General features: G+C 45.4%; 1 non-coding gene across 1 annotated transcript; it reads left to right on the top strand.

The window, feature by feature from the left end:
- Positions 1-10,314: 10,314 nt before the first annotated feature.
- On the top strand, positions 10,315-10,389 carry Trnaa-ugc (transfer RNA alanine (anticodon UGC)). The gene has a single exon. It is a non-coding gene; the product is annotated as a tRNA-Ala (tRNA).
- Positions 10,390-14,366: the final 3,977 nt, after the last annotated feature.

Raw genomic sequence — 14,366 nt, forward strand, 5'->3', positions numbered from 1 at the left:
TATTTAGTGCTTCCAGATTTGTCGGAATTTACATAAAGGCTCTTCGGAGTTCGATCATATACATATACATCTACATCTACATGGATAGTCTGCAAATCACATTTAAGTGCATGGCAGAGGGTTCATCGAACCACCTTCACAATTCTCTACTATTCCAATCTCGCATAGCGCGCGGGAAGAATGAACACCTATATCTTTCCGTACGAGCTCTGATTTCCCTTATTTTATCGTGGTGATCGTTCCTCCCTATGTAGGTCGGTGTCAACAAAATATTTTAGCATTCGGAGGGGAAAGTTGGTGATTGGAATTTCGTGAGAAGTTTCCGTCGCAACGAAAAATGCCTTTATTGTAATGATTTCCAGCTCAAATCCTGTATGATTTCTGTGACACTCTCTCCCACATTTCGCGCTAATACAAAACGTGCTGCCTTTCTTTGAACTTTTTCGACGTACTCAGTCAATCCTATCTGGTAAGGATCCCCACACCGTGCAACAGTATTCTAAAAGAGGACGGACAAGCGTAGTGTAGGCAGTCTCCTTAGTAGGTCTGTTACATTTTCTAAGTGTCCTGCCAATAAAACGCAGTCTTTGGTTAGCCTTCCCCACAACATTTTCTATGTGTTCCTTCCAATTTAAATTGTTCGTAGTTTTAATACCTAGGTATTTAGTTGAATTTACGACTTTTAGATTAGACTGATTTATCGTGTACCCGAAGTTTAACGCGTTCCTTTTAGCACTCATGTGGATGACCTCACCATTTTCATTATTTAAGGTCAACTGCCACTTTTCGCACCATTCCGATATTTCTTCTAAATCGTTTTGCAGTTTGTTTTGGTCTTCTGATGACTTTATTAGTCGATAAACGACAGCGTCATCTGCAAACAACCGAAGACGGCTGCTCAGAATTGTCTCCCAAATCGTTTATATAGATAAGGAACAGAAAAGGGCCTATAACGCTAACTTGGGGAACGCCAGAAATCACTTCTGTTTTACTCGATGACTTTCCGTCAATTACAACGAACTGTGATCTCTCTGATAGGAAATCACAGATCCAGTCACATAACTGAGGCGGTATTCCATAAGCACGCAATTTCACTGCGAGTCGCTTGTGTGGCACAGTGTCAAAAGCCTTCCGGAAATCCAGAAATACGGAACCGATCTGAAATCCCTTGTCAATAGCACTGAGCGCTTCATGTGAATAAAGAGCTAGTTGTGTTTCACAAGAACGATGTTTTCTAAACCAAAGTTGACTGTGTGTCAATAGACCGTTTTCTTTGATGTAATTCATTATGTTCGAACACAATATATGTTCAAAAATCATGCTGCATATCGACGTTAATGATATGGCCCTGTAATTTAGTGGATTACTCCCACTACCTTTCTTGAATATTGGTGTGACCTGTGCACTTTCCAGTCTTTGGGTACGGATCTTTCGTCCAGCGAACGGTTGTATATAATTGTTAAGTATGGAGCTAATGCATCAGCATACTCCGAAAGGAACCTAATTGGATTACAGTCTGGACCAGAAGACTTGCTTTTATTAAGTGATATAAGTTGCTTCACTACTCCGAGGATATTTGCTTCTACATTACTCATGTTGGCAGATGTTCTCGACTCGAATTCTGGAATATTTACTTCGTCTTTCTTTTGTGAAGGCATTTCGGAAGGCTATGTTCAGTAACTCTGCTTTGGCAGCACTGTCTTCGATAGTATCTCCATTGCTATCGTGCAGAGAAGGCATTGATTGTTTCTTGCCGCTAACATACTTCACATACGACCAGAATCGCTTTGGATTTTCTGCCAGGTTTCGAGACTAAGTTTCGTTGTGGATACTGTTATAAGCATCTCGTATTGATTCCGCGTTAAACTTCGAGCCTCTGTAAAAGATCGCCAATCTTGGGGCTTTTGCGTCTGTTTAAATTTGGCACGTTTGTTTCGTTGCTTCTGCAACAGTGTTCTAACCCGTTTTGTGTACCAAGGAGGATCAGCTCCGTCGTTCGTTAGTTTATTTGGTATAAATCTCTCAATTGCTGCCGATACTATTTCTTTGAATTTAAGCCACATCTGGTTCAAAAAATGGCTCTGAGCACTATGGGACTTAACTTCTATGGTCATCAGTCCCCTAGAACTTAGAACTACTTAAACCTAACTAACCTAAGGACATCACAAACATCCATGCCCGAGGCAGGATTCGAACCTGCGACCGTAGCAGTCGCGAAGCCACATCTGGTCTACACTTATGTTATTAATTTGGAATGAGTGGAGATTGTCCCTCAGGAAGGCGTCAAGTGACTTTTTATCTGCTTTTTTGAATAGGTATATTTTTCGCTTATTTTTCGAGGATTTGGGAATTACAATATTCAATCTTGCTACGACAGCCCTGTGTTCACTAATCCCTGAATCGGTTTTGATGCTCGTTGTTAACTCAGGATTATTTGTTGCTAAGAGGTCAAGTGTGTTTTCACAACCGTTTACTATTCGCGAGGGCTCATGAACTAATTGCTCGAGATAATTTTCAGCGAATGCCTTTAGCACAATTTCGGATAATATTTTATGCGTACCTCTGGAATTAAACATGTATTTTCGTATTTTCGCCAGCATATCGAGGGTAAATTGAAGTCACCACCAACTATTATCGTATTATACTGGTACGTGTTTGAAATCAAACTCAAGTTTTCTTTGAACCTTTCAGCAACTCTATCATCTGAATTGGGAGGTCGGTAAAAGGAGCCAATTATTATTTTATTCCGGTTGCCAACAATGACCTCTGCCCATAATAACTTACAGGAAGTATCTAGTTCAATTTCGCGACAAGTTAAACTACTTCTGACAGCAACAAACACGCCTCCGCCAACCGTGTTCGGAACGCCATAGGTTCTTTGCAAAAATTTCGGCTTTAGCCAGCTTTCAGTGCCTAAAACGATTTGAGCATCAATGCTTTCTATTAGCGCTTGGAGCTCTGGTACCTTCCCAACACAGCTACGACAATTCACAACTGTTATACCAATGGTTCCTGTATCCAAGTTTTTCCTGTGTTCAGCCTGCACCCTTTGTGACTGAAGCCCTTCTTGTGTTTTCCCGAGACCCTCTAACTTAAAAAACCGCCTAGTCCACGCCACACAGCCCCTGCTACCCGTGTTGCCGCCTCCTGTGTATAGTGGACACCTGACCTATTCAGCGGAACCCGAAACCCAACCACCCTTTGGCGCAAGTCGAGGAATCTGCAGCCTACACGGTCGCAGTACCGTCTGAGCCACTGATTCAGACCCTCCATTCGGCTCTGTACCAGAGGTCCGCAATCGGTCCTGTCGACTATGCTGCAAATGGTCAGCTCTGCTTTCACCTTGCAAGCAAGACTGGCAGCCTTTACCACTTCTGTGAGCCGCTCGAAACCAGAGAGAATCTCTTCTGATCCAAAGCGGCACACATCATTGGTACCGACGTGAGCCACCACCTGCAGTTGGCTGCACCCTGTTCTCTTCATGGCATCCGGGAGGACCCTTTCCACATCTGGAATGACTCCACCCGGTATGCACACGGAGTGCACATTGGCTTTCTTACCCTTCTTGTCAGCCAAGTCTCTAAGAGGCCCCATAACGCGCCTAACGTTTGAGCTCCCAACTACCAATAATTCCACTCTCTGCGATTGCCGGATCTTGCAGGGTGAGTGGTTTCCTCTGAAACAGGACAGGCGACAGCATCTGGCTCAGCGACAGTGTCAGCCACAGACAGCACCTGGAACCTGTTTGTCAGACAAACCGGGGAGGCCTTAAGTGCGGCCGCCTGGGAAATCTTTCGCCACGTCCTTCGCCCCAGAGCGACCTCCCACTCGACCACAGGTGAGGGGTGAGCCTCAGTGCGAGCAGTAACTGGGTTGGCCACCGGTGAGGACCGATCGGAGGACTCGTGACGTGCTGGACGTCCGTTGGATCCCCACGGCCGGCTCACAACAGTGGTGCCCATCCACTGCAGCCTCAAGCTGTGTAACCGAAGCCATGACAGCCTGAAGCTGAGAACGAAGTGTCACGAACTCGGCTCGCATCCGCACACAACAATCGCAGTCCTTGTAGATACTAAAGACCGTGGAAAACTGAACTATGGCCGGCCGATGTGACCGAGCGGTTCTAGGTACTTCAGTTCGGAACCGCGCTGCTGCTGCGGTCGCAGGTTCGAATCCTGCTTCGGGAATGGATGTGTGTAATGTCTTAGGTTAGTTAGGTTTATGTAGTTCTAAGTCTAGGGGACTGATGATCTCAGATGTTAAGTCCCATTGTGCTTAGCGCCATTTGAACTAAACTGTGCAGATAAACGGACTATCGGCACGTGCTGCGCAACTCTACTGTAGTTCCTGACGAAAGCGCAGGCACTGTGTCTAATAATACACAAATATTCAAAAACCTAACTACCGAAGCACTCAGGTGAAGCTAAATAATTTGACCCTGATTTGGAACTTGTAATACGTCACAAAATCGGTTTACTTTATGACGCAAACGAAAACGCGAGAACTGTGGCTACTAGTTGTTAGATTTACACGCAGAAACTCAAGAAACTAAACTACTATAGCACACAGAGGATATAATAAAATTCGCTCCTGGTTAGGAACTCGAAAATGACAAATGCGGTTACTTATCTGTTGCTGCGACTGTCGCGGTCGGCTACTGCTGCCTAATCACACGTGTTTTACATTTAAAAAAAAAATCAGTTATCCTGTTGTTCTATTGAGGCGGTGTGCGGCGGGGCAGGGCGATAGCACCACATTTCAAATCTTCCATTTCTTCTTCATACTTCCGATTGAAGATGTTTCATTTCCATACAGTGCTGTGCTTCAGATGCCACTTCAATTACTTCTTCCTCATTTAAGTATATCAGCCGATAAGCTTCATTAAAGTAAGCTGTCCTTGTCGATATCAGTCCACTTCTACTATCTGACTTGCTCCAGCCATCCTCCCTGATCTAGCGTCCTAGGACAGGAGAATTTGTGTACTGCTTCCGTTCTCATGTTCATGTAGATATATACCCTGCAAGACATCTTACGGTGTATGGCGGAGGGTACTCTTGTTACCACTATCTGATCACCCTTGCCTTTTTCATTCGCAAATGGGGCTTGGGAAGAATGATTGTTCTTAACCCTCCGTTTTAGCTCTAATTTCTAGTATTTTGTTGTTGTGGTCATTTTGCTAGATTCATGTGAGAGGAAGTTATATGTTGTCCGACCCTTCTCGGAACGGAGTTCCAGTACTAAAGCACTTCGTTATGCACAATGCCTCTCTTGTAGCGTCTGCCACTGCAGTTTGTTGAGCATCTCCGTAACTCTCTCGCAAAGGCTAAACGATCCCGTGACTAAACGCCCCGCTCTTCGTTGGGTCTTCACTAGCTTTCATATTAATTCAGCACGGTAAAAGTGCAAGACTGACGAGCAATACTAAGGAATCGGTCGTACAAGTATTTTGTAAGCCACTTCTTTCGAAGATGAATTATACACCTCTGTCGTTCCCAAGCTCGATGGTAAGTGAGTCATGTCTCTCCTGCCTGTTCCTCTTCATTACTTTCCTCTGTAGCTGGGTCTTTAGTGACTCAGTGTTTCCCAATTCTCTTCCTGTCTCAACGTTTTCTCTATTTCTTTCCTAGAATGTTTACTTTATTCAGGACAGAATATTTTTTCTTCGTTACATGTTCCGATGGACGTTGCAAAAGTACGTTTCGTCATTGTTTTTCACTCAGAAACTTTATTACCAAAAGAAATACACCATGGCATCATGAACTATACACCTTGCACTATTTTTCGTCATAGTAACACCGACATTGAGATATTTGTCGTGTGAAATCGCTCTGGTAAAACTCGGTGCCCTGCTATATAAGGAATTGTCGCATAGCCTGCTCCATCCCAGCATCGGTTTGGAAGTGACGACCCGAGAATGCAGCTTTCAGTGATGGGAACAGGTGACAGTTCGATGAGGCTAGATCGCGGCTGTACGCCGCGTGATCCAGTATCTCCCACCTGAGAAATCTGATCCTGTGTGAGCCTTATTGTGTGTGGCTTTGCACTGTCGTCCAAGAGCACAGCTCCTTCACTCAAGAGCCCTCGTCCCTTTCGTCAGATGGCAGACCTCAGTTTGTTGAGGGGTGTCGCAGTAGCGTGCCGCATTGATGGTCCCTAGCTGGAGGAAACCACGGAGAATCACACCTCTCACGTCCCAGAAGAGTGTGATCATAACCTTTCCCGCAGCAGGTGACTTGGAATTTTTTCCTCGCTAGTTAACTGGGACGCTTCCACGTCACTGAGGCCGCCTTGTATCTTGGGATACAGTGGTACATCCGCGTCTCATCCCTGTGATAATTCTGAACCGGAACCCATTTCCTTCTCGCTCTTACCGTATCAAGTGATAGAGACTGATTCACATTTTTGCACTCTTGCGATCTGGAGCCAGCTTTCTCGGCACTCTTCTTGCAGACACTTTCCGGTAACCTATCATATATATGATGGCCCGGAGCACGTGACGTGATGCCTGACACCGTTATGCACCTGTCCGCTAACACCACGTCCTTTACTCTGGCAGTTTTGTTTTCATTCGTGGATGTGGAGGGACGCCCACTTCGACCTTCATTCTCCACGCCCTGCCTCCCTTCTCTGAACATGCAACGCCACCAACCAAACATTTGACCAGCCATGAACTTTTCACCATGCATGGTCTATAGGCGCTTATGGATGACAGATACACTAGTCCCACGTGTCCATTCATACTGGATAACAGCAGGCACTTCTATTAGCGACCACCTTGTCAATACACGTCCGTCCGCCATGCTGATGTGTACTCGAATAAGGTCTGGCACACCGGTCTGCTGCAACTCTCTCCCACTATCTGCGGATGCGTCATTCCTCCTCCGCTGAGGCCCCTTTCGTCGATGAACCAGCAACAGGTGTGGCGTTCGTACCTGATGTGCCATCTTCTCTTTTAAAAACAATGATGAAACGTACTTTTAGAACTTCCCTTCGGGTTGTATATATTAACTGCGACTTATTATCCGTGGTGTATGCGCCGTGTCTTTCACTAGTAATCAATACGTCCAGGGCCCCAGCATCGATCCCAAGCACTGCTTAAACTTTGTATAAAAATAATCAGCAATGGCAGCCGAAAACTCCTGGCATAAGAAGACATCCTCGCTCTGCCAACGGCCTTGTCAAAGAGGACAGGCGAATCAGCAATGATGTAGAAGGCAATGGAAAAAACTGTATTAAGGACACACAATGTGTATCCACAGTACATGTGGCCTCTAATTAAAAAAGTGTCATGATGATCTCTCCACTGGCAAAAAAATCCAGATTAGTCCCCCTTTCTGATCTCCTGGAGGAAACTACCAAAGACGAGGTGACCAGGAGAAAAAGATTCAATAACCAACGAAAGGATAACGTTCTACTAGTCGAAGCGTGGGACGTCAGAAGTTTGAACATCGTAGGGAAGCTAGAAAATCTGGAAACGGAAATGATTTCATTGAGGTGAAATGAAAGGAGATAAGGATTTCTGTCACACAAATAGAGCTTTATATATGGACCTTGCCGTTGTTGGACTCGCGTGCCTCAGCAAATACAGATAGCCGTACCATAGGTACAACCGCAACAGAGGGGGATCTGTTGAGAGGCCAGACAAACATGTGGTTCTTGAAGAGGGGCAGCAGCCTTTTCAATAATTGCAGGGGCAACAATCTGGATAATTGACTGATCCGACCTTGTAACATCAAACAAAACGGCTTTCCTGTGCAGGTGCTGAGAACGTCCGAAAGCAAGGGAAACTACAGCTGTGATTTTTCCCGAGGATATGCAGCTCTACTATATGGTTAAATTGCGATGGTGTCCTCTTGCGTAAAATGTTTCGGAGGTAAAATAGTCCTCCATTTGGATCTCCGGACGCGGACTACTCAGGAGGATGTTCTCGTTGAGAGAAACAAGACTGGCATTCCACGGATCAGAGCGTGGAATGTTAGATATCTTAGTCGGACAGGTAGGTTAGAAATTTTAAAAAGGGAAATGGATAGGCTGAAGTTAGATATAGTGGGAATCATTGAAGTTCGGTGACAGGAGGATCAGGACTTCTGGTCAGCTGAATACAGGGATATAAATACAACATCAAATAGGGGTAATGCAGGAGTGGATTTAAAAATCAGTAAGAAAATAGGAACGCTGGTAACATACTATGAACAGCATAGTGAAAGAATTATCTCAGCCAAGATAGATACGAAGTGTACGTCTATCACAGTAGTACAAGTTCACATACCAACTAGTTTCACAGATGCATGAAGAGATTGAAGAAATATGTGATGAGATAAAAAAAATTATTCAGATAGTTAAAGAAGACGAAAATTTAGTTGTGATGGGTGACTGGAATTTGATTGTAGGAAAAGGAAGAGAAGGAAAAATAGCTGGTGAATATGGACTTTGGGAAAGGAATGAAAGGGGAAGCTGCCTGGTAGAATTTTGCACAGAGCATAATTTAATCATCGTTAACACTTGGTTTAAGAATGATAAAACAAGGTTGTATACGTGGAAGAGACCTGGAGACATCGGAAGGTTCCAGATTGATTATACAATAGATTGGGATCTAGGAACCAGATTTTAAATTGTATGACATTTCCTTGGGCAGATGTGGACTCTGACCACAATTTATTAGTTATGAGCTGTAGATTAATACTGAATAAACTGCAAAAAGTTTGGAAATTAAGGAGATGGGACCTGGATAAGTTGAAAGAACCAGATGTTGTTGAGAGTTTGAGGGAGCGTTAGCCAACGGTTGACTAGAACAGGGAAAGGGAAAGGAAAAACAGTAGATGACGAATGGGTAGGTTTAAGAGATGAAATAGTGAAGGCAGCAAAGGATCAATTGGGTAAAAAGATAAGACCTAGTGGAAAACCTTGGATGACACAAGAGATATTTAATTTAACTGCTGAATGAAAGAAATTTCAAAATGCAGCAAATGAACCAAGCGAAAGGAAATACAAACGTTGAAAAACGAGATTGGCAGGAAGAGCAGAATTACTAAGCAGGAATAGCTAGAGGACGAATGTGATGATTTAAAAGTGTTTTTCACTAGGAGAAAGACAGATACTACCCACAGGAAAATTAAAGAGGCCTTTGGGGAAAGGAGAAGCAGTTGTGTGAATATCAGTCCTAAGTAAAGAAGGGGAAGCTGGAAGGCGGAAGGAGTATATAGAGTGCCTATACAACGGAGATGAACTCGAAAACAATATTATAGAAAGCAAAGGGGACGTAGATGAAGATGAGATGAGAGATATCATACTGGGAGAAGAATTTGACAAAGCTCTGAAAGATCTTAGTTGAAAGAAGGCCCCAGAGGTAGACGATATGCTGTCAGAAGTATTGATAGCCTTGGGGGAGCCAGCCAACACCCAACTCTTCCATCTGGTGAGCAAGATGTATGTGACGGGCGAAGTGCCCTCGGTTTTGAAGAAGGAGAGGACTGTAATAATTCCAATTCCAAAGAAAGCAGTTCTGACATGTGCGAAAATTACCGAACTATCAGTTTAATAAGTTATTGTTGCAAGAATCTAATACGAATTCATTACAGAAGAAGAATGGAAAAACTGGTAGATGCTGACCTCAGAGAAGATGTTTGGAATCCTGAGAAATGTAGGAACACTCGAGGCAATACTTACGACTTATCTTAGAAGATAGATTAAGTAAAGGCAAACCTACGTTTCTAGCATTTGTAGACTTAGAGAGAGCTTTTGACAATGTTGATTGGAATACACTTTAAAATTATGACGGTAGCTGGGGTAAAATATAGCGAGCGAAGGGCTTGTAGGGAAACCAGACGGTAGTTATATAGTCGAGGAGCGTGAAAGGGAAGCAGTAATTGAGAAGAGAGTGAGCCAGGGTTGTAGCTTATCCCCGATGTTATTCAAGCGGTACATTGAGATGGCAGTAAAGGAAACTAAAGAAAAATTTAGAATAGGAATTAAATTTTAGGGAGAAGAAATAAAAATATTTTGTCCAGAATGAGATTTTCACTCTGCAGCGGAGAGTGCGCTGATATGAAACTTCCTGGCAGATTAAGACTCGAGTTCGAGTCTCGGTCCGGCACACAGTTTTAATCTGCCAGGAAGTTTCATATCAGCGCACACCCCGCTGCAGAGTAAAAATCTCATTCTGGAAACATCCCCCAGGCTGTGGCTAAGCCATGTCTCCGCAATATCCTTTCTTTCAGGAGTTCTGCAAGGTTCGCAGGAGAGCTTCTGTAAAGTTTGGAAGGTAGGAGACGAGGTACTGGCAGAAGTAAAGCTGTGAGGACGGGGCTTCAGTCGTGCTTGGGTAGCTCAGTTGGTAGAGCACTTGCCCGTGCAAGGCAAAGGTCCCGAGTTCGAGTCTCGGTCCGGCACACAGCTTTAATCTCCTAGGAAGTTTAAAAAAATGTTGTGGTTTGCCTATGACATTGTAATTCTGTCAGAGACAGCAAAGGACTTGGAAGAGCAGTTGAACAGAATAGACATTGTCTTGATAATAGAATGCAGTCGAATTAAATCAGGTGATGGTAAGGGAATCATACTAGGAAACGAGACACTTAAATTAGTAGGTGAGTTTTGCTATTTGGGGAGCAAAATATCTGATGATGGCCGAAGTAGAGAGAACATAAAATGCAGACTCACAATGACAAGGAAAGCATTTCTGAAGAGGAGAAATTTGTTAACATCAAATACAGATTTAAGTGTTTTCTGAAGGTATTTGTCTTGAGTGCAGCCATGTATGGAAGCAAAACATGAACAATAAATAGTTTAGATCGGAGAAGAACAGAAGCTTTAGAAATGTGGTGCTGCAGAATAACGCTGATGGGTCGATCACGTAACTAATGAGGAAGTACTGAATAGACTTGGTGAAACGAGAAATTTGTGGCACAACTTGACCAAAAGGAAGGATCGGTTGGCAGGATAGATTCTGAGACATCATGGGATTACCAGTTTAGTACTGGAGGAAACTGTGTGGGGTAAAAATCGTTGAGGGAGATCAAGAGATGAATACAGTAAGTAGATTCAGAAGGATGTAGGTTGCAGTAGTTATTTGGAGCTGAAGAGGCTTGCACAGGACAGGGTAGCATGGAGAGCTGCATCAAACCAGTCATCGGACTGCAGACCACAACAATAACACCACATCAACGGTAGCTGAAAATGGTAGAAAGGGAGTAGAATTCGCTAAGAATGGGAAGGTAGGGACAGAGAGTGAATTACTGTGCACAGTTAAATGATGGGATTTGTAGTGTTTACTATAAATCATGGCAAACACCGATATGTTACGCTGAGGGATGGCTAGTTCAGATGGCTCTGAGCACTATGGGACTTAACAGCTATGGTCATCAGTCCCCTAGAACTTAGAACTACTTAAACCTAACTAACCTAAGGACATCACACACATCCATGCCCGAGGCAGGATTCGAACCTGCGACCGTAGCGGTTCCGGACCGCGCGCCTAGAGCCGCGAGACCACCGCGGCCGGCGCTGAGGGATGCCAGGCGGGTATAAATAGGTGTTATAATTAAGTAATTTAGAATTTATATGAACTGAAGTTCTGAAAACATTTGTTTGTTGTTTGTTTCATGACACACGATGGAGTCCAGATAAAGTACTCCAGTGTTGTTCTGTCGATGAAGTAAAGGGTGTACCGGGCGCTATTGGAGTCCAACCGACGGCTACCGGGCGGCAGACGACATGAAAGAAATTGTCGAGACCAAATTTTAATTTTTAAAAATGTCTTGTCAAAAAATGAAATGAATTGTAATCACTAGTGTATCTAATGTCCGAATGTGGAAATTAAAAGTTGTGTTCTTTCAGATTTGGGTCTTTCAGTGATTCATTGTACGCAACAGGTACTCAGAAGAAATATTAAGATCTCAGCAGGGAGATATACTTAATACGAAGATATTGAAGTATCTACGCTAGCAAAGTAGAAATAAGGAAACAGATCCGAAAACAATTTATTGGACTCACCAGAACGAAACGATAATGCAATCTCCAAAAGAACAACAGACTCGATCCCAATAGCGGATTGACACAAACATAAAATAACAAATAATAATAATAATAATAATACAAAAGACCGGAATCTTCACGGGGAGCGAACACAATTCTACCATGTCAATAGGTTCTTAGACTACACCAAGTCCATCAACAAGAGATCGGCCAGCTAGGAAAGACGTCTGGCCATGGCAACAGCTCTGTATCCTTCCAAGCGGTGCGTCGAACTGCCTTTTGCCGCCAGTGCGGAGTCTTGTAAAGCCCGTTGGCGGATATCCGCCTTATGGTGCAGGCATCTCGTGTTGGTTGGACGTGAAGTGGGATGCTGATGCAGTAGGCGCTACGATGTCTGAAGTGGGTGGCCACAGCAGACCTCTCCTTCCTCCCCCCCCCCCCCCCCCCCAGGGTTGAGTAGAAGCGACACCCCCGGGATGGTAGAAGGCTCATCTCGGCGTCGGGCTCCCAGGTCACTGGTGACAGGAGGCCAGCGGCGGTCGCAGGCGCAGGATCGACCTCCATGGGCGTAGGGCCCTCTGCCAGAGGGTCCGCCTGGGGTGTGACCAGTGGCGACAGCGGAGGCGGCGGTCGGGTAGGGAGAGGAGCACCGTCACCCCGAGGGCTGACAGCCCTGAAGATGGCAGAGAAGCTGGCTGCAGACCACACCAGGGGCGAAGCTGGTTGGTGTGCTTCTGGCACTCCGTGCCATCGTCGAAGATGACTGCCGCCACAGCGCGGCCGATGAGCGAAGAGACACTGGCGGAGACCCACTGGAGACGATTCCGAGTGAACACCATCGCCCAGACCAGATCCTGCAGAGAATAACAGGGCCATGTCAAATGTGGAGAAGATGGGCGATGGAAAAGACAGAAACAGGAGGGCCAAGAGGGACCGATGAGGATGGCCGTGAAGTTTTTCAGCTGGGAATGATTCATCCTGAACAGTGGATCGATAGGAAGAAAGGAATATGATAGGGCGTCGTCCAGGGACTGTTGGGGATGCAATTTCGCCATCTGGACTTTGGGAGTATGGACAAACCGTTCATCTGATCAGTTAGATGCAGGATGAAACAGGCAGTATGAATCACATGGCTGCCCTGGGAGGTGCAGAAAAAAGTAAATTCAACAGATGTAAAATGTGGGCTGTTGTCGTCACCAACGTCTCCAGAAGGCCTCAATGGCAAATATGCAAGAAAGAGCTTGGATGGTATGGGTGGACGTCGTGAAGGACATGCGGGATACATAAGGAAACCCACTGCTTTTGTCCGCAAGGATAAGCCAGGAGGAGCTGAGGAACAGGCCCGTGAAATCCAAGTGCAAATGAGACCAAGGAGAAGGAGCAGGAGGCCATGAGAACAGGTGGCAAGGGGCTGTCGATTGGTGCAGTTAACAAGAGGGACATGACGCCACCATGCAGGTGATGGCAGTGTCCATGCCCCTCCAATAGGCAAGCTGTTTCGTCAGGACAATCCCCAATGACCAACATGCAGGCGCTCTGAGGCCCACTGGTGGAGGGAGTGCGGCAGCACTACCTCCACCAATGGTCATCAATACCCAAGATGAGGAGGACCCCATCTGACAGACAGGTCGTGGCGGCAGTGCCAGTAGGCTGCAGCAGCTGACAATGATCTGAAGGCCACCAATGCTGAACGTGGTCCATCAGCACCTGGAGGGTCAGATCATCTGTTGCGTGACATGCAACTAGCTTGGCATCCAGTAGCAAATCAGCTACTGCCTTGGCAGTAGCGACATCCAGGTAGAAACAGCAAATGGGTCAACATCGAACTCCTGGTCAGCGCCCACCAGGAGATGAGAGAAGATCCATGTTGACATGGACAGCTGTGGCCCAAAAATGGATGTCTTAGGAATATTCCATGAGGAACAATGCCCGGTGCTGGAGGCAGTGAGCAGTCCTCATGGGGATGGCGGCTGTAGCGCTAAACAACGAAAACAGAGGCTTGTGATCTGTGTAAAAGGTGAAACGACGGCTGTAGACGAAATCACGGAATTTCTTAAACCAAAATATGATGGTCAAGGTGTGCTTCTCAATTTGGCTGTAGGTACACTGAGTTGGGGATGGGGTTGGGGTTTTGGAGACGAAGGCGACCGGGCACTCAACTCCATCGATGATGTGAGACAAGACAGCCCCCACACCACAGTCTAACGCATTGGCAGCCAAGGTAAGAGGCTTGGTAGGGTCAGAAGGGACAAGGGAAGCCGGCATCAGAAGAGGAGATTTCAGACAGCAGAACATCTTATCACAAGCTGGCGACCAGTCCCAGGGAACATTCTTACAGAGGAGGCAGTGAAGTGGTTCTGCCAGAGCTGCAGCATGTGGAATAAAATGGGGGAAAT

Source organism: Schistocerca serialis, chromosome 2, assembly GCF_023864345.2.
Source record: "Schistocerca serialis cubense isolate TAMUIC-IGC-003099 chromosome 2, iqSchSeri2.2, whole genome shotgun sequence".
NCBI lineage: Eukaryota > Metazoa > Arthropoda > Insecta > Orthoptera > Acrididae > Schistocerca > Schistocerca serialis.